Source organism: Myxocyprinus asiaticus, chromosome 36, assembly GCF_019703515.2.
Source record: "Myxocyprinus asiaticus isolate MX2 ecotype Aquarium Trade chromosome 36, UBuf_Myxa_2, whole genome shotgun sequence".
NCBI lineage: Eukaryota > Metazoa > Chordata > Actinopteri > Cypriniformes > Catostomidae > Myxocyprinus > Myxocyprinus asiaticus.
In genome coordinates this window covers 20,180,570-20,202,379 of record NC_059379.1, presented here as the reverse complement: position 1 = coordinate 20,202,379, position 21,810 = coordinate 20,180,570, and the positions used below count along the sequence as shown (strand labels likewise).

Genomic DNA, 21,810 nt, shown 5'->3' with positions numbered 1-21,810 from the left:
CTTTGAGATGTTTATACACTTTGATTGGAGTCCACCAGTGGCAAATTCCATTGACTGGACATGATTTGTAAAGGCACAAACCTGTCTACAGTATATAAGGTCTCACAGCTGAAAATGCATATCAGAGCAAAAACCAAGCCATCAGGTAAAAGAGCTCAGAGACAGGATTGTGTCGAGGCACAGATTTGGGGAAGGCTACAAAAAATTTTTGGCTGCATTGAAGGTTCCCAAGAACACAGTGGCCAGCATCATTTTTAAATGGAAGAAGTTTGGAACAACCAGGACTCTTCCTAGAGCTGGTCGGCCAGCCAACTGAGCAATCAGGGGAGAAGGGCCTTGGTAAGAGAGGTGACCAAAAACCCGATGGTCACTCTGGTTGAGTTCCAGAGATCATGTGTGGAGATGGGAGAAACTTGCAGAAGGACAACCATCACTGCAACACTCCACTGATCTGGGCTTTATGGCAGGGTGGTCAGACGGAAGCCTCTCCTCAGTGCAAGACACATGAAAGCCTGGTTGGAATTTGCAAAAAAGCACCTAAAGGACTCTCAGACTGTGAGAAACAAGATTCTCTGGTCTGATGAAACAAAGATTGAACTGTTTGGCCTCAATTCCAAGCGTTATGTCTGGAGGCAACCAGGCACTGCTCATCACCCAAGCAATACCAACCCAACGGTGAAGCATGGTGGTGGTAGCATCATGCTGTGGGGGTGTTTTTCAGCGGCAGGGACTGGGGGAATGGTCAGGGTTGAAGGAAAGCTGAACACAGCAAAATACAGAGATATCCTTAATGAAAACCTGGTCCAGAGTGCTCAGGACCTCAGACTGGGCCGAAGGTTCACCTTCCAACAGGACAATGACCCTAAGCACAACGCCAAGACAACTTAAGTGCGGCTTAGGGACAACTCTGTGAATGCCCTCGAGTGGTCCAGCCAGAACCCAATTGAACATCTCAGGAGAGACCTGAAAATGGCTGTCCACCAACGGTCCTCATCCAACCTGACAGAGCTTCAGAGGATCTGCACAGAAAAATGGCAGAAAATCCCCAAATCCAGGTGTGCAAAGCTTGTCGCATCATACCCAAAAAGACGTGAGGCTGTAATCATTGCCAAAGGTGCTTCAACTAAGTACTGAGTTAAGGGTCTGAATACTTATGTCAATGTGATATTTCAGTTTTTTCTTTTTAATAAATTTGCAAAGTTATCAAAAATCTGGTTTTGCTTTGTCATTATGGGGTATGGAGTGTAAATTGATGTGAAAAAATAAATAATTTAAGGCTGCAACATAACGAAATGTGAAAAAAATGAAGGGGTCTGAATACTTTCTGAATGCACTGTACATCTAACACTTTCCAACAGATCAACCTATCTCTGTGCCTGTCTCACACTCAGCCTGTCTGCTCTCATGAAGGTCATGAAGGCTTGGTAGAATTTAATGCATTAAAAAAATCACATACCTGTTTAAACAGCAAAACACTTCCCTGACTTCATACAATGAAACAGCAGGAAACACAGAAAAGTACCACGTGTCAGTAACCAATCTTAAGGCAGGCTGACTCTGTGTGTATGTGTATGAGTTTACTGCACCTATAATAAAATGGAGCCAAATGGCTTTTAGTTTACTTAGCACAAACAGACCAAAACCACATGGTATAAATCCAACATTTCTAAAGTGAGAGTAATCGGGAATTAGTATAGTTGTCAAAAGGGCTGAGAAATTAAATTAAAAATTTTTTTACTTCAATATTACCAAAATTAGAATTATATTTACATTTTAAATTCATTATGTCAGTTAGGGGAAAAAGCTAGAAGACATTAGTAATCACCAGATTTTCTTAATCAACATTTTCTCTTAATTCCACAAGAGTGTGCAAGGAATTAATATAAACCAAACAGCACCATATTACATTGTTTATTGCAAGCAACATACTTGGCTGATAACAAAAGGTGATTTTTTAAACTAAAGTGCACATAATTATAAAATAAAATTATTTAGCCAGTTAATTTTCTCAAATATTAAGTAAAATAAATAAATAAATAAATAAATAAAAGTAAAACGAGAAAAGAAACAGTTCAATAGACAGTTTTATGTTAAAGGGATAGTTCACCCAAAAATGAAAATTCTCTCATTATTTACTCACCCTAATGCATGGGCTTATACGGGCTGATCCCATATGTGTATGACTTCCTTTCTTCTGCAGAACACAAATGAAGATTTTTAAAAGAATATCTCAGCTCTGTAGGTCCATACAATTCAAGTGAATGGTGATCAGAACTCAGAAGGTCCATAAAGGACATAAAGGCAGCATAAAAGTAATCCATAAGACTCCAGTGTTTAAATCCATGTCTTCTGAAGCAAAATGATAGGTGAGGGTGGGAAACAGATCAATATTTAAGTCCTTTTTTATTGTAAATCTACACTTTCACTTCCACATTCTTGTGTGGAAGTGACTTTCACTTTCACATTTAGCCATCTACTGATTGGGGCGGGTCAAAGGTTGAGATTTATAGTAAAAAAAAAAAAATAAAGACTTAAATATTGACCATTTACTCACCCTCACCTATCATATCACTTCTGAAGACATGGATTTAACCACTGGAGCCATATGGATTACTTTTATGCTGCCTTTATGTCCTTTTTGTACCTTCAGAGTTCTGGTCACCATTCACTTGCATGGTACGGACCTACAGAGCTGAGATATTCTTTTGAAAATCTTTGTTCGTGATCTGCAGAAGAAAGTAAGTCATACACATCTGGGATGGCATGAAGGTGAGTAAATAATGAGATTATTTTTATTTTTGGGTGAACTATCCCTTTAACTATATTGCATGGTGTACTTCTGCCACTGTACTAATGTGGTACCGCGGTGAAGCTTCAAAATACCATCAATACCACGGTGTCTTTTATTCATTACAGTTTTATGTATGGTAGAAATATTGCCAGATAATAGTGGGATTTGGTTGAACTCGGTGGTGAAGCGCCTCTCTGCAGTACTTGCATATATCTGAGCCCAGTGCTGCAACAAGGGACAGTGCACAGTTTGTGCAGTGAACAATAATGCAGGGTTTTTGCACCTGAATGTGCATTTTTATCTTAAATTTGATGAATATTCAAATTTCACATTTTTACTTGACAGCCTTAAAGTTTAGTACACCAAACCGAATTTTAAATGGAAAAGCACAAGTGACATTAGGAATATAAGGAAGTCAGGTAGTCTCGCCCCAAACTCGTGCCATCGGTTGAGCCAATGATGCTATGTTGGGCTGCTCAAGCAAACAGAGCAATGTTTTGAGAGAGCAAGAGTCACAATGTTTACACTCTTTGGGAAATTACCCAATAAATGGCTTACTTATCTCGGTACATTAAGTTGGGATAAGATACATTTTTTTTTATTTAAAAAAAAAAAAAAAAAAAAAACTTTCATGTGTAAACATATGTGCTTTTACTCATTCATGCAAAATGCACATGCTTTATGTACAACCTCACAACCAATCACCCGCACCTTCAGCCACAAACACACACATACACCCACATACCTGACCAACAGGACTTGCAAGTACCTCCAGTAGGTTCGCTCTGTTGTAACACGAGCTGATAAATCTGAAAGAGTGACACAGAGACAGACAGTAAAAATTAGGGAGGAACAGAACAGACAGGGAGAATAAGGTTTTAGTACAGAAATACAGAGGAATAATGGATGTTATATACAGAGTATGCTTGCATATTCAGGGTTGCTGCAGAGTTTTTAAAATCAAATTTAAGACTTTATAAGACCTTTTTCAAGACCTGAACAAATAAAATGAATGCCGTATACCCATACCAAAACAAACCAACACAATCTTGATTCATAGCGTGGAACTTTTAACTTTAAAGGCACTTTAACTTTGAAATACATCGGGGACTCTTATTTTGAAATGGTTGTGCTTCACTGCTTCCAGCTGCTCATTCAAACAAATAAGGGATATTAAATGTGCACTCCTACTATAATCTACAACATATTACAATATAAACAATTAAAAGTAAACATTGTCATATTTCATCAACACTATATCATCATCATCAACAGCTCATCTTCAGTGATAGTTTGACATAAGTTTCTGATATGGCTTAATGATTGTGAACTGCTCTGCAACAGCTGAAAACACTCACAAGCCCCCACCTGCTTGGAGAAAATACAACACTTTGTTTTTTTTTCACTTTGAAGGATGCAGCGCATGCATTTGTTTAATTAAACCATATTCTTTTGAAGTTTGATAATCATATTAGTTCATATCACGATTCCTGTCTTTCCACCCCCAAATTTAAGACCTCTTTAAATAAAAATTAAGACTTTTGTTGTATCATCTAATATATTTAAGAGTTTTTCATTTTGGAAAACTGAATTTAAGACATTTTAAGACTTTTTAAGAATCCGCGTGAACCCTGATATTGTAACCACTAGGTGGAGATATAGCATAAAGCTACATTAACCATACACAAAACATTCAAGTGTGCAGGATGGATGAAGAGATGGATGAAGAGAATTGATATTGAGTTTTAAAAACAAAACGTCGTATGTCATGAAAAATTAATAACCTCATTCTACAAAACATGTATAAATTAACATACCCCAAATACAACCACACCACTGTTCTATAGAAAAACACATCCAAGGTTATGCAAATATGCTACATTAAGACATTGTTCAATAGTTTCAGCAAGTTCATTTCAGCCATCTATGAGCAGACCATTTTCCTGGGGCTTACTGTGCACATGCCACAAAAAAGCCAGTCGTCTATTGTAAGGTGCGTTTGAAGTTTGAAACACTATAAGACACATTAAGGTGATGATTTGGGGCATTTGTGTGAGATCAACAGCCCTGTCCCTTCAGTCAATAGTTTGGGGGAATATTGTGTGTGACAGTCTCAATGGGCCCTCAGAGGCCGTGTAGAGTCATTAGAGATTAATGATTTATTTAGGGTCATTTTGGAGGACAGCTGTCAGAGGCACTCTGCCAAACCACCACACATCAGTGCTCACTGTATTAATTGTATCAGCAGTGGATCAGCATGGACACATAAAGACACACAGGACAAGGTACAACACACGTGAATGCATACTTGAAGCACCCACTAGTTGGAGAGAGTTGCAATAATAATAAAAGTGAAGTTGTGGCCTACATGAATGAGTGCATATGCCTTGAGGCAATCAGCTACTTGGGCTGCATCTTAAAACGCACTCCACACTGCCTCCTGACAGTCATATCATAGGTATGTTGTGCAATGCTTTCCACCTGAATGCACGCCGGCACACCAGAGTTCTGTTACTTCTGTGCACTGTTGTACTGTATATACAGAAAAGGTCTTTTTACAATATTTTCCTCCAATCAATTTCACGGGTCTACAATTTGGCAGGGTTCCCACTTTTTATCATATTATAGAGATTGCACTCGCAAAGAGAAATTTTTAACTGATTAAATATTTTACAGCTGAGCAAAAGATAAAAAAATATTCGTTATAGTAATTTTTTTACAAGGCAGGACCACAGTGTATAGGGTGTTTTCACACCTAATTTGTTTGAGCATTCCACAGTAGCAGATGCTGGCATAGGTGATATAGGCAGGCGCCTAGGGCAGCAACGCTCTCTGGGGCGGCACCACAGGGTACCTGATCGATCGCCCCTGCACATAGCTCACAAGATCACAATGGGAGAGAGGTGCCCCAAATCATGCCACACCGTTGCCGCCCCCGCACAGAGCTCATAAGATCGTGATGGGGGAAAGGTGCCCCAAGTTGCTCCTGACATGCTACTCAGCCTAAAAGGCTCTAAATGGTAAGGATTATAGATGTTCATAATGCATTCTTACATTCTGAACAAACATAAGATAACCATAATCAACAGTATAGGTACACCATGACACAGGATCGACTCAGTGGTCTTGAGAAAATAAGTATCAACCATGTGATTGCTGGGCAGATTTGACAAAGTCATTGATGATTTTGCATCAATGAAAACTAAAAGGGGAGGGTTAAATTTGAAATTAGGAATTATGTAATAGCACAAGCAGCAATCTGTAAGTATTCTGCCGTGTTCTTTATTTATTGACTCTATAAATTTAATTGTGCAATTTAAGTTCTGTATATAATATAATTTGCCAAATATATATATATATATATATATATATATATATACACACACACACACACACACACACACACACAGTGCCTTGAAAAAGTATTCAGGCCCCTGACCAATTATCTCATATAACTGAATTACAAATGGTACACTGAAATGTCATTCTGTTTGATATGTTATTTTAAAACACTGGAACTCAAAATCTAGTATTGTTAGGTGACATTGGTTTTATGTTGGGAAATAAAATAAATAAATAAAATAAAAAATAAAACTGAAATATCTTGCTTGCATAAGTATTCAACCCCTGTGCTGTGGAAGCTGCCAGGTTACACCGATGAAAGAAATTGCCCTAACGAGGACACAATTACTTTACCACTAGCATCCACCTTTGAATCATTAATGTTGCCATCACATTTTCTGGATAAAAAACCCATTGTTGAAGGATCACTGGTCAGGCTGTGAATCTGAAGGAAAATGAAGACCAAAGAGCATTCCACAGAAGTTAGAGATAAAGTAATATAAATGCATAGATTAGGGAAAGGGTACAAAATAATATCCAAATGTTTGGATATCCCAGTGAGAACAGTTGGATCAATAATCAGGAAGTGGACGCTTCACCAGACCACCCAGGCACTGCAAGAAAAGGCCGTCCCTCAAAACTCAGCACTCTAACAAAAAGGAGACTTGTGAGAGAAGCCACAGAGAGGCCAACAATCACTTTGAAGGAGCTACAGAGTTCAGTGGCTGGGAGTGGAGTAATGGTGCACCAGTCAACCATGTCAAGAGCATTGCATAACGCCGGCCTGTATGGGAGGGTGGCAAGAAAGAAGCTGTTACTCAAAAAGTACCATCTGAAAGCACATCTGGAGTTTGCCAGAAAGCATGTGAGTGACCCAGCTGCGATGTAGGAGAAGGTTTTGTGGTCAGGTGAGACCAAGTTAGAGCTTTTTGGCCAAAACTCAAAGCGCTATGTGTGGCACAAACCTAACACTTCCTATGCCTCAAGACACACCATCCCTACAGTGAAGTATGGTGGTGGCAGCATCATGCTGTGGGGATGCTTCTCATCAGCAAGGACTGGGCATCTTGTTAGAATTGAAGGAAGAATGGATGGAGCAAAATATAGGGAAATACTGCAAGAAAACCTGCTTCAGTCCACTGAAAAAAACTGAAGTTTGGGAGGAAATTCACTTTTCAGCATGACAATGATCCCAAGCACAAGGCCAAAGCAATGTTGAGTGGCTCAAGAACAAAAAGATAAATGTCCTACAGTGGCCCAGTCAAAGTCCTGATCTCAATCCTATTGAGAATCTGTGGCATTATTTGAAAATTGCAGTCCAAAAGAGTCACCCAACCAACCTGAACAACCTGGAGCAAATCTGCCAAGAAGAACGGGCCAAAATCACTTCGTCACTGCGTGCAAAGCTGGTACATATGTACCCCAAAAGACTTAATGCATTTATTGCAGCAAAAGGTGGCTCGACCAAATATTAATGTGTGGGGGTTGAATACTTATGCAAGCAAGATATTTCAGTTTGTTTTTCATAAAAATATTTCCCAACAAAAAACAATGTCACCTTACAATACTTGATTTTGAGTTTCAGTGTTTTAAAATAAAATATCAATCAGAATGAAATTTCAGTGTACCATTTGTAATTCGGTAATATGAGAGAATTGGTCAGGGGTCTGAATACTTTTGCAAGGCACTGTGTGTATATATATTAGTTACTACATTTATATATTCATTGTCTAGTTATACCCAAAAATGAAAATTCTCTCATTATTCACTCACCCTCATGCCATTCCAGAAACATGGCTTTCTTTCTTTTGCAGAAAGCAATTAAGATTTTTAGAAAAATATTTCAGCTCTGTAGGTCCAAACAATGCAAGTGAATGTTGGCCAAAACCTTGAAGCTCCAAAAAGCACATAAAGGCAGCATAAAGGTAATCCATAAGACTCCAGTGGTTAAATCTATGTCTATAGAAGTAATATGATAGGTGTGGTTGAGAAATAGATCGATAAATCCCTTTTTACTCTAAATCTCCACTTACACGTTCAGATCTGAAAGTGAAACTAAACAGGCATCACGTGACTTAAAGATGTGAAAGTGGAAATATAGAGTAAAAAAATTACTTAAATATTAATATGTTAATGCTGTCAGCTCCAAAGTACATTGCGTTCACATTCACACACGCTAAGCCTCTTAGCGTGAAAAAAAACAATGCCAGCAGCCGTGTGGAGCACTTTCTAAGGCAGAATGTAAGGCTCTCTCACTGATCCAATGAGCCAAATTAAATGCATAAGATTATATTAATAGATTCATTCTTAACAACACCAAAGTATGGCTTTATTATTTTTCTCATTTCACTGAATCAATGAAAATGCATTATTCTGAATCAGTTTTTGCTCAAATACAGATATTTAATCTTTTAACTAGTGATGTAGAGTTGACAGTGTAGCTTTTTATATAAGATTCCTTAAAAAGTAATGACAATATGGTAACTTCAATTCCAAATTCCCTTGAAAATGCTGTAGGACAATGCAGTATGCCAGATACAGAAAGACACCCATGCACTGCATTACACAAAGTCCTTTTCCACCGAGGACCAAAAAGTGTCTCTCTCTTGTCTAGAGGAAGCTCTATATTAGCTAATGAGGACAGCTCAATGCAACAGGCATTCATCAAGTATGCCAGAGAGGATTCCACATCACCAAGTATCCTAAAAACAAACATCTAGCCTGGTACAGACTCTCAAAACAGCACAAATAAATAATATCTATAGATGCTTACCAACTTAATATCATACCCATAAATACATGGTCATCTTATTGTTACTATGGTCCTGAAAAGAGAGGTTAAAAGAGCATATTGTAAATCAAAGAGAGTTGACTGAAGCATGAACATTTATTCTTTCACAATTCAGTCCCATTTGAATTTTACACATGTTTGTAGCCCAGGTCTGTGAGAGGAGTTACACTAAACTTCCCAGCTATGAACAGATACATTGCTAGGGGCAGCAAGCATAAGAGAGTCCCATTTATTTATTGACATTCTTACCATTTTATAAATGGACTTTGGGGGACTGCCACATAGCCAGTTATCATTCAACAAGACAGAACAAAACACCCACTGTTTTCAGGCCACAGCACTTTCTCAGGATAATGAACAGAAAATTAACGGTTTTTTAAAAAAACACCAAAAAACAATGGATATATTAATTAATACACTTAAAGGGGCATTCAGTAGTTCTCTAGCTTGCGTTAGCATTGCTCTTCTTTGTGTACTTTATGTACCGATACGACAGTGGTGTTAGATGCTGTACTGCCAATGTGGACAAGCATGATCTTCTCTGCTGCCCCCACCAGCTTTGGAATATCATTTGCATCTGGAAAATGTTGGCGTTTGAGGTAATTTCTAAAGTTATTTATTACTACGATAATATAATTGCTTTGCCTAAAAACAAATGTCAGAATTCAAGCGAACAGACTTTTACAGTTAAGGGCAGATTATTATTGTCCCTCGTATCAATAATCTTTGGAGACTGTCTACGTTTCACGTTATTTCTAAAGACAGTTATTACCTTTATTAGAGAACTGCTTAGTGAGAAATAAACCTCAATTATCTAGCGATACAGATGTTATGGTAAAGGAAAGATTAGAATTGGTTTTGATAAACAAATTTAGCACGTCCATGTATACTGTATTTGAAGAACTTGTTTTGTTTCCAAGCAAACCAATGTCGTGGTTTACTCAAAATCCACAACAATCGCTGTACCAAGCTACTAAACAAATGAAGACGTATGCCATTTCATAGAGATGGAGGTGGATGGGCCCCCCTTACTATAGCTGTGATAAAGAAAAGAAAATTACACGTTGCTTTCCGGTTGCATCTGTAAACAGTTGAAAACTATCCATTACTAACATACGTTGACTACACACATAATTATAAAAATTCCAAGAGAAACGTGTATGAGTTTTATGTAAATTCCACTGATACTATTTTAGAGAGTGGTCTAAACAATTAATAATGTCTTACCTGTCCAACAAAAAAAGAAGCAACATCGGCATCACTACTCAGGTTTTTCTCCATCATCAAATCTTTCCAAGTTGTGTATGCCACACCAATGTTTACTCTAGTTTTTTTGCCTTTGCCGGTCTTTCTGTCTTCTTGCTTCTGACCTTTTTCGCTTCTTCAGCAGTACAGCTACTGAATCTCCTGTTGTCTCCACTGCTAAAGCACGGTAATAAATATGTTCCATTGTATTCTTTTTGCTCTTCGCTTCACACAGCCAAGTGTATCTACGTAGGCGGCAGCCAATGAGCAAAAGGAATTTCTTCTACGACGTTTAGTGAAACACAGCGGACCATGTCATTTCAACATGGTGAAACACATTGAATGGGGTGACCTGCACCATGTATAATAAAAACACGTTTTATAGAAAACTATTATGTGTACAGTCTTCATCTCATGTGAGTGTACACCATTCAGATCATTCTTCACAAAAACACAATTAATTTGTTAATGTGTAAAACCTTTTAAATTAGCCCCAAATTACTGAATGCACCTTTAAGCAACATGTCAGTTTGTTTATTAAAAGAATCTAAAACAAACTGTCAGATGAATGATTGGAAATAAGAGTGTAAGTTTACAAATTTTGCAGATTCTTTAGCTGATACACTTAGCCTAAGTCACCCTAATTAATTTAAAATACTGAACCCCCAAACAGATACCAGACACTATGAATTATGGCTATTTTAAACTGAATCGGGTAAATGAACAAAAGGTTAATCAGATGTGGGTGAAAATAATGCAAGTTACATTATTGGTTTCCAAAACACATATCAGGGAGTTATCAGTGTCTGTACTGTGTTTCCTCTGGACCTAAAATATCACATCCAACCAATATGACAAGTTTAAAATAAAAGAGTTTCACTGTTTGGTTACACGAGTAAATGGGTTATATGCAATTTACTTGACTGGCTGGCTTACTTTGCTGTGTAGACAAATTTATTCAGGATGGTCTCTGCAGAATGGAGAACAGTGGTACATGGAGTGGTTAAAAAACAAAAATGTGAGCAGGTTTATGATGACTGAAAAATACAATTAGCTAGATTGCAAGCAGCAATGAAGGGCCCAAGCATCATGGGTCCATTTCCACCCAGTGGATTTCAGAAAACAATGCAAGGTGAACACATGCATTTGACATTGGACATTATTCTAAACAATTTTGAAACAATTTGGGTAAATATATGAGGACTACTTTAAAGTCTGTTGTAAGAGCAACACTTCCTGCTGCCAGGTGGTGGTGCTATGACAGTGACCCATAATAGTCACATCCATGTTATTAGCCCCCAAGACTATACATTCATCAAAATTTTTATCTAAATCACACATTGCACACAGAAAATATGAAACACTTCCTGTTTCCCATTTTTCCGCCATTAATTTAATGTCTCGCCATGGCAACACCGTTCAAAATATAAAAAAATCTGTTCACAGGGGGCCTGGGTAGTTCAGCGATTACTGACACTGACTACCACCCCTGGAGCCACAAGTTCGAATCCAGGTTGTGCTGAGTGACTCCAGCCAGGTCTCCTAAGCAACCAAAATGGCCCGGTTGCTAGGGATGGTAGAGTCACATGGGGTAACTTCCTTGTGGTCGCTATAATGTGTGGTTCTCGCTCTCGGTGGGGCGCATGGTGAGTTGTGCGTGGATGCCACGGAGAATAGCGTGGGCCTCCACATGTGCTACGTCTCCACGGTAAAGCACTCAACAAGCCACGTGATAAGATGCGTGGATTGACAGTCTCAGACGCGGAGGCAACTGAGATTCGTCCTCCGCCACCCGGATTGAGGCGAGTCACTACGCCACCACAAAGACTTAGAGAGCGCATTGGGAATTGGGCATTCCAAATTGGGGAGAAAGGGGGAGAAAATAATAATAATAAAAAAAATCTGTTCACAATTTATCATCTTCAATGTCTTGGCATAATGTGGTGACAGTCCCCTAGGAGGAGTATTTAAAAGTTCAGAGACTGCAATATTCAAAAGATCCATAATAGCCAACTTCACGTTGGGTGGAGCTAATAACTATAATTATGAAAGTTGTCTGGCTTGGTGAGAACTATATATGTACCAAGTTTGGTGACTGTAGGTGAAAATGGGTGTGTTTTGCTCAAAACAGGCTGTCTTACACGCCCATTTTAAAGGGGGCACTACAGAGCCAGCAACAGTCCATTTTATTAAATGTAATTTTGAAAGCTGCATATTGACATGTGCATTCTACTGCAAGCCTCGAGGGGATGAATACACAATCACGCACTTTCACAAGGTATGTTACTCCATGAATTGCACACCTGGGTCATTTGGAGCATTTGTTTCGAAACCTGGTGCATTTTCTCCCTTGGTTCATTTTGTATAGGCATATATGAACATGGCAATCGCACTTGGATCCACACCAAAACAATCGGTCCAGCTTGTCCTGGCCCAACAGCAAACAAACTCTGGAGTGGTTCGCTTGTGGTGAGACAAACAGATCCCTATAAAAACCAGAAACATACCTTATGGATCTGCAGAGATGAAATCAGTAGGTCAGCTCGTCGTTGTAATTCATCATCAAAACGCGGATATAGCCTTTTGGCAACTATATTAGATATAGTAAAATGGGAGTCAATTCAAAATTCCTAAGGTAATTTTAGCACATTGCTTCTTTCCTGTGGATAGCAGCAGACCAGACAAAGGTAGGACTGCGTCTACATCTTTTTGACAGAAAGCTTCTTCTATGAGTTGTGCGAATGTCCCGATCTAAGGGGGAGAGATTGAAACTGCACCCGGCTGATGCAGTTAAAGATGGATTGAAGTGAACAGAAAGGTGAGAGAGGGTAGTCTTCACCCCATTATACACTGCAACAAAATAAGTTTTTGATTTATTTTTGTTTTGGCTTGTTTTCCAATATAAATATCTAAACCTCCTTTAAAACAACGTACATTTCCTTTAGCAGTAATACTGCAAAAGAAAAAATTGTTATCTGAGAATGTTGAATATAATATTAAAAATACAAATATTTTAAAATATCTAAAAATCCTTAAAAAAAGATGCATTCACCTGAGTAGCAGCATATAAGATATTTAGACTTTGATTTGATTTTGAATACAAGTATATTTTGTCTTTGCTGCACTCGCAGAAGTATAACCAAGTGAAAAAATACACTTGTATACAAAATACACTTATATTTAAGATACATTCTCTTAAAGAAAGTCTAAATACCTTATATGTTGCTTCTCAAGTAAATGTTTCTTGTTTTAAGGATTTTTAGACCATTTTAAATGGAAAACAAGACAAAAACACTTGATTACAATAGGATTTTTTGAAATAAATTACTGAATTAAAATTAATAAAAAGTATTTTTTCTCTTTAATTCAGTGAATGTCATTTAGAGGTATTTTTAAAAGATGATTTTGTTCTCTTTATTGTTAGTAAGCATGTTTAATACAACTTTTTAAGTCGGGGCACAAGCAGAATAATCGGTTAAGAACTAATGATTAATCGTTGCAATAATCGTAGAATAATCATTCTAATAATCATTAGTTGCAGCCCTAATAGCAACCAATGCAAATATGCCCGAAAATGAAGATAGCCACGGGAAACACATATTGGATCTGATCAGATGCGATACACAGTGCAGACAGTCAATCATGAAGATCAGATTCTGATCATATACACAAAAGACACTGGATTTGGACTGACAGTCTGAATATAGCTTAAATCGAATAAATCTAAGAATTACAACCCTAAACACACTCACACATTCAGTGTGTGGAGTGAAAAATAATACATCAACATGCCCTAAATCAGGAATATCTTACAACAATCAACAGATCATATCTGGGCAGAGAGTAACAATACTTCATTTACACTGAGGTACTCAGAACAATGGATAGGCTAGTTTATGATCTGGAATTATCCTGAGAGATTCATAAAATTAAAAAAAATTGCTAGCAAAGACTGATCCACGTCAGACCAGACTTTTCCAATCAGCTCTGCTCACTCTACGAGCAGGAGTGGAGTTAGCAGGATCAGTTAGTAAGGTGCTTACCAAGAAGTGATAAGCAGCTGAATGCTCTTCCTATGGATACATTAGCCTTTGCTAAACATGTCAGCAAGAAAATAAGAGGGTTAGACACAGGCATTTTAAGGACATGGTGTCAAAGCTTGCAGACATCAGTTTGTTGAAAGGTTAACAATGAATATGGGTGGAACTAGGGGTGGGTAAAAATATAGTTTTTTCCGATGCATCGCGATCTTCATTTGAATGATCTTGATTCTTAAATCCCAAGATCGATTTTTCACTCAAATGCGCAACCCTCCAATACAATGAGAAGTAATCACTCGCATTTGCAACCAAATTTTACGCTATACGACTAAAGTGAATATATTTGGCAACTGGCTGGTAAATGTTTACATTTCACTCACCAGTAATTGTGTGGTTTAGTCATGAATTGTTCTGCAGCGAGATCCCCTCACAGCGTGTTGAGAGTAAAAAAAATTGTGTGTAGGGTTGCAGCGGTATATTGGTTTCACGGTATACCACGGTATGAAAATTGACGGTTTTCATACCACGTACATTTGCTTAGGTATTGAGAAAAAATGCCACCGGATGGAGAATCTCACCTGCGCGTGTACATCTCCTTTCCTCCTCGCTGCCTCTCAGACTCGTCAACTTGCGCCACACATACACACACGCAGTGGAGAAAATGTCAGAGAGAAGCGAGGCGGTCTGACATAAGTGAGTGTGTGTGAGTTAAAGCAGTGTTTCTCAACTGGTGGGTTGCGACAGCAGGGAAAGAACAATGCCATGGTTCTCCCATTGAAGATATTTCGACCGTAAAGAACTTTGTTCTTTACAGTCAGTTGTTGATCAAAAACAACTACAAAAAGACATTTAATTCTAATCATGCATCGCACAGATGAGGTAAAGCCTTTTGAGTCCTCTCTCGTTAACATGCGCTCATTTAAAAGCATTGTTTATGGAAATGCTGTTTTTTGTTAAAGAGACAGTACCGGTTTTAGCACGTGTTCAACAAATCAATGTAAATACTTGTATATTGTACAAATTATGCAATAAAACGTAGTTTCAGTAACACTTTTAGTACCACTAAAACATAAAAAATTTCACAACAAACTCACCCAAATCTCACGGGGCGCTGCTTTTGTTAATTTCCGTATAGGTCAGATATCTACTTTTTAAGGGGCAATATATGACTTACAGGGGCATTTTTTTACCTTTACAAGGCCATTTTTTTTCTATTCTAACTTCATAAAATGATGCTGCCATCCTTTTATGTTATAATTTAAACAATTTAATTTGAAAAATGGCATGTTTTAATAACTACAAAATTTCTGATCTGTACATTGCATATCAGCATTGTTACTAGGGATGGGCACGAGTACTCGGGTACTCGGACATGGCAGCAATGATCGATCATGAAAACAATGATCGATAGTGATTACGCATGATGTGACTTTTCACTTAATTCAAAATCCAGTGACAATTACCTGACAACTAAACACACAAACAAAGAGGGAGCTTATTTTTAATTTTGAGATTGATTACATTGTGGTTTTGAGGGGTACACTGATTGTCAGAAACTTCTCATAGCAACCAAACTGATACAACACTGCAATGCTATTGTTACGATAATCAAGATAGCGTAATTAACCATGTTTTGAATGCCTGACTCTGCAAAACGTTTGCTAAACACGTTTTATTATCATTTCATTTAAGAATTTTGACTCGTTAATGGAAATTATTTAATAAAAATAAATGTTTGTCACTGACTGTAAACCTCCCTGCCCTGCGTGAAGTAACACGCACCTGCATCTCGACGAAATGGGAGTTGAAGATTTCTGCACGAGTTGCCAAGTTAGATGTCCAATATAAAGTGTCATTCCGTTGCACTTTCCCCAGTTGAAAAGTGGAAATTCAGACTCTCCGAGTTGAATGGAACACTTTAGGAATCACAGCAACAACAACACAGAGCATCGCGGCTTTCCTCACAAGAGCGAACATTTGGGGACACACACACACACACACATACACACACACCAGGCGTGTGTGGCAGTGGACTCAACGTGCTGAAGCAACGCATATACAGCAGGCGAGTGTTTCACTCAGCATCTTCAAACTGAACTTCAATTTAACACGCATATTAAAAACGCAATGGATATGGCGTCTCCTGTTATTTGAAAATAGACGGTTCAGACAGTCACTAAAAAAACTGGTGCATGCTTACTAAGATTACTACGGTAACCTGAAGGAGGAACAGACAGACGTGTGTTGGCACATTCTTTCAGAGTTGGACAGCGAATCTTCACATAATGATAAAATATGATGCATTATATTTTGAATCGTTTGTACATTTTGTAACATATTATTTTATAACAGCCTATAATAATGAATAGATGATATGCTGGAACACTAAGGCACAATGCAGCAGCCATAGATGTTTGTCAGACATGTTATTATATATACAGTTATGAACATGAGCGAACATAATCGCCCCTCGAGTACTCGACATGTACTCAAGTAGACAAAATGACCAAAATGCCCATCCCTAATTGTTACGGAAACAAAAAAATTCTCATTCACATATTTCCAAATATTTTGGCTATTAAATAAACATAGCCTATAAAACTAATCCACCGACATATAGGAGATGACACCATTTCTCCAGATTTGGAATAAGGAGCTTAAAAAAAAAAACTTAGCAACTTCATGCCAATTGATTAAAAAAAAATGCAAAAATAAACATTTCACAATGAAAATTAGTCAAAGACAGGGCTGCAACTAACGATTATTTTGATAATCGATTAATCTAATGATTATTAGAACGATTATTTGGCGATTATTGCAACGATTAATCATTAGCTCTCAACCGATTATTCTGCTTGTGCCCCAACTTAAAAGGTTGTATTAAACGTGCTTACTAACAATAAAGAGGACAAAATCATCTTAACTATCTCTAAATGACATTCACTGAATTAAAGAGAAAAAATACTTTTTATTAATTTTAATTCAGTAATTCATTGCAAAAAATCCTATTGTAATCAAGTGTTTTTGTCTTGTTTTCCATTTAAAATCCTTAAAACAAGAAACATTTACTTGAGAAGCAGCACATAAGATATTTAGACTTGCTTTAAGAGAATGTATCTTAAATATAATGTATTTTGTATACAAGTGTATTTTTTCACTTGGTTATACTTCTGCGAGTGCAGTAAAAACAAAATATACTTATATTCAAGATCTATTCTCTAAAAGCAAGTCTAAACATCTTATATGCTGCTTCTCAGGTGAATGCATCTTTTTTTAAATAATTTTTTTATATTTTAAAATATTTGTATTTATAATATTATATTTAACAAATCAAAAACGTATTTTGTTGCAGTGTATAATGGGCCGAAGTCTACCCTCTCTCACCTTTCTGTTCACTTCAATCTATCTTTAACTCACAAAAAAACTCTTATTAATAAAGCTGCATATTGCCAAATGAAGAAATGCACAGTCACGTATATTATAATTCAATAAATCACGAGCCATCACGTTACAATCTAGCTGCAGCAAGCCCGAGAGCTCGAGAGATGAGCGTCTCCGTGCCAGAGTGTGCTTCAGCCGGGTGCAGTTTCAATCTCTCCCCCTTAGATCTGGACATTCATGCAACTCATAGAAGAGGTGCTGACCAAACAGAGAAATGCCAGTTTCGGACTTTGTAGTTATTTACATGATCTGCTTCCATATTATTTGAACTTTAATAAAGCTAAACGCGTTAAATATAACTGCATTTAAGATGTAAAGCTGGGCTGTTTCCTTTAAAGACGCTCGACACACAAGTTTTGCTTCAGCGGAGCAGCAGCTCCGGCTCCACTTATTCCACAACGAGAGTGCTTCTGTATTTACTTATTTTGTATTTTTGCATTATAATTCCTTAATAATTTGCGACCTGAAGCTGTTTGGAAAGTTTAGTGCATCTGAACTGTGACCAGTGTAATTCTTCCTCCCCTCAGTCAGGCGCAAACTGCAGTGCTGGTCTCGCACGGCATCATTAGAGTTTAATGTGATCTCATGGTACGTTAAATAAGATCAAACGACTATTCGACAACAAAAAATTTTGGTGACAATTTTTTATCGTCGACACTGTCGATAACATCGACTAATCGTTTCAGCTCTAGTCAAAGTTATTATTGTATCATTAATAATGTTTTATTTAACATCAAGTCTATTTATCCAGATACTATTTTTATTAATATTATTATTAACTCCATTGTAACATTTAGTTGCATTATGTTTTGTTCTCTCAGACCTGATTAACTTAATGAATATATAACATCCATCCATCCCACACTTCTGGCTTCTAGCTGGAGAGGAGGCTTTTCAAACAGACAGATGCATAAGTGAGATGAGCCAGTGGGCAGGATTCAGAATCATTATCGCTTTTGCCGGTGTCGCTGCGGCTCGCTTCATGCATGCGCTTGTAAAATTTATATTTTAAAGGCTCATTATTACGGTTTTGTATTTCTCTGTAATGTAGAACAGTGTTAGCAATGTTACTTATAACATACTTTCTCAGCCCTGGAACTCAAACCATTTTCTGATGCCCCCCAAAATATATATATTTAAGTTAATTAAATTAATATCATAAACGTGCGACAACTAGTCGACTAATGGCTTAAACTAACGACTACTGGTTGACTAGGAAAATCTTTGGTCATGGGCAACCCTACTCACTAGGGCAGTATATTTTGAATAAAAGGACCGAACAGTCACGTAATTTAGCACGTGAGCACGACACTGAACTGATGCGGAGCATGAGAAGCAGAGTGCCCATCTGTGCACGTTTATGGCGCGAGTATCTGCCACTGACTCAGCAACATCTGCACAACAGATGGCAGGAAACAAATAAAGTTCAGCGAAAATTCAAATGAAGATCGCGATGTATGTATTTGGAATAGGCCTATATCAGGCCTATATAATAAAACAACTGGAACTTTTTATGGGGTCATTTTTTGCCACCATATTTTGAATTTAGGGGGGATTTTTGTCCAGAGTCCCCATTAATTTCCAACCTTTGATGGGACACTAGAGAGATGGAGATGAGAGATGTAACAGGTGTTTAAGTGTCTCTCTTCACCATGCAGCTTGTACACAGGCAGAAATAGAAAAAATGCTTTTTCTTGTCAAATGTGCTGCCTCAAACCTATAGATCGCTCCAACGTCACGCGCTAGCAATGTTGCAGCTTGGTTAATTATAAACAGAAGCGATAGTTTTATCACTCGCTAACATTTTTTCAAATGCAGAATAATGACATTTGCATGTCGAATTAAAAAGTTTAGAAAGGTTTATACATCTGTAACATCTTAAATTTAGTAACTATGCGATGAAACGCTTCCTCACTGCGCGCGCTCACACTAAACTAAACAAGCGCTTAACGTGCTGCTGACAGCTGCTCCTGAAAGAGAGGGAGACACAGATCGGATTTACTCGTGCATCTTCTGGAACTACAGTTTGATACAAAAACAAGTTTACTGATTTGATTTGTTCATCTGTATCTATTGGTTTAATAATTCTCAGCTGGGCTGTAAAGTGAATAAAAGTGTGAGGGAATTTCCTGCGCTATGAACGTGGAACTTGCAGGAATGATTAAAATTGTAAGCTATACCCGCAATCTCATGCCGAATTTCAGGCCCTGTAGTGTCAAAGTTGTAGATTGTTTAAGGCCCAGGTATACTTCATTTTTGCATGTTCCAGATCGGCTTGCACCTGGTTGACCACATTATCTTTGAGTATACTCTTTTGACCACGAGTGAATACAAACGCGTTTGACGTACGGCCACTACAACTTCTTTGTGATACTCTTTTTGTAGAGTCAATGGTCGATGCACGCAACAACGACGCGCACAGACGATAACCGCATCTGCGAGTCGAGAAAATCTGGCTGGATTATGATGAAATTTACGTCACGCATACTGTTCGCGGAGCAATCTGCAACGCGGACACACGAAGTATACTTTGGCCTTTAGGTTTTAGCTAATCTTTGGTTCTTCGGATCGAAAGGACAAGGTGGCTGGATTGTATGTGATTAAAAAGAACTTTCAGTTGGTGAGCAGGGCACAGGGGCACAAACATATTCATAAACACAATTGAAGTCAGAAGTTTACATACACTTAGGTTGAAGTCATTAAAAGTCATTTTTTAACCACTCCACAGATTTCATATTAGCAAACTATAGTTTTGGCAAGTCGTTTAGGACAACTACTTTGTGCATGACATGAGTAATTTTTCCAACAATTGTTTACAGACAGATTGTTTCACTTTTAATTGACTATAATCACAATTCCAGTGGGTCAGAAGTGTACATACACCAAGTTAACTGTGCCTTTAAGCAGCTTGGAAAATTCCAGAAAATGATGTCGAGCCTTTAGGCAATTAGCCAATTAGCTTCTGATAGGCTAATTGGCTAACTGGAGTCAATTGGAGGTGTACCTCTGGATGTATTTTAAGGCCTACCTTCAAACTCAGTGCCACTTTGCTTGACATCATGAGAAAATCAAAAGAAGTCAGTCAAGACCAAGAAAAAAAATTGTGGACCTCCACAAGTCTGGTTCATCCTTGGGAGCAATTTCCAAACGCCTGAAGGTACCACGTTCATCTGTACAAACAATAGTACACAAGTATAAACACCATGGGACCAAGCAGCCATCATACTGCTCAGGAAGGAGACGCATTCTGTCTCTAAGTGATGAACGTAGTTTGGTGCGAAAAGTGCAAATCAATCCCAGAACAACAGCAAAGGACCTTGTGAAGAAGCTGGAGGAAACAGGTAGACAAGTATCTATATCCACAGTAAAACTAGTCCTATATCAACATAACCTGAAAGGCTGCTCAGCGAGGAAGAAGTCACTGCTCCAAAACTGCCATAAAAAAGTCAGACTACAGTTTGCAAGTGCACATGAGGACAAAGATCTTTTTGGAAGAATGTCCACTGGTCTGATGAAACAAAAATTTAACTGTTTGGCCATAATGACCATCATTATGTTTGGAGGAAAAAGGGTGAGGCTTGCAAGCCAAAGAATACCATCCCAACCGTGAAGCATGGGGGTGTCAGCATCATGTTGTGGGGGTGCTTTGCTGCAGGAGGGGCTGGTGCATTCACAAAATAGATGGCATCATGGGGAAGGAAAATTATGTGGATATATTTAAGCAACACCTCAAGACATCAGCCAGGAAGTTAAAGCTCAGTCGCAAATGGGTTTTCCAAATGGATAATGACCCCAAGCATACCTCCAAAGTTGTGGCAAAATGGCTTAAGGAGTCAAGGTATTGGAGTGGCCATCACAAAGCCCTGACCTCAATGTAAGGAGGCCTACAAACCTGACTCAGTTACACCAGTTCTGTCTGGAGGAATGGCCCAAAATTCCAGCAACTTACTGTGAGAAGCTTGTGGAAGGCTACCCAAAAAGTTTGACCCAAGTTAAACAATTTAAAGGCGATGCTACCAAATACTAACAAAGTATATGTAAACTTCTGACCCACTGGGAATGTGATGAAAGAAATAAAAGCTGAAATAAATCATTCTCTCTACTATTATTCTGACATTTCACATTCATAAAATAAAGTAGTGATCCTAACTGATCCAAGA

General features: G+C 38.0%; 1 protein-coding gene across 2 annotated transcripts in view; it reads right to left on the bottom strand.

The window, feature by feature from the left end:
- LOC127427462 (MAGUK p55 subfamily member 7-like) overlaps nt 1-21,810 on the bottom strand; it is a 184,925-nt gene that overhangs the window by 145,031 nt on the left and 18,084 nt on the right. For both annotated transcript variants that reach the window (XM_051675088.1, XM_051675087.1), the window contains exon 2: nt 3,537-3,600. The gene's annotated coding sequence lies outside the window, so the exon portion shown is untranslated. The remainder of the gene's footprint in view (nt 1-3,536; nt 3,601-21,810) is intronic.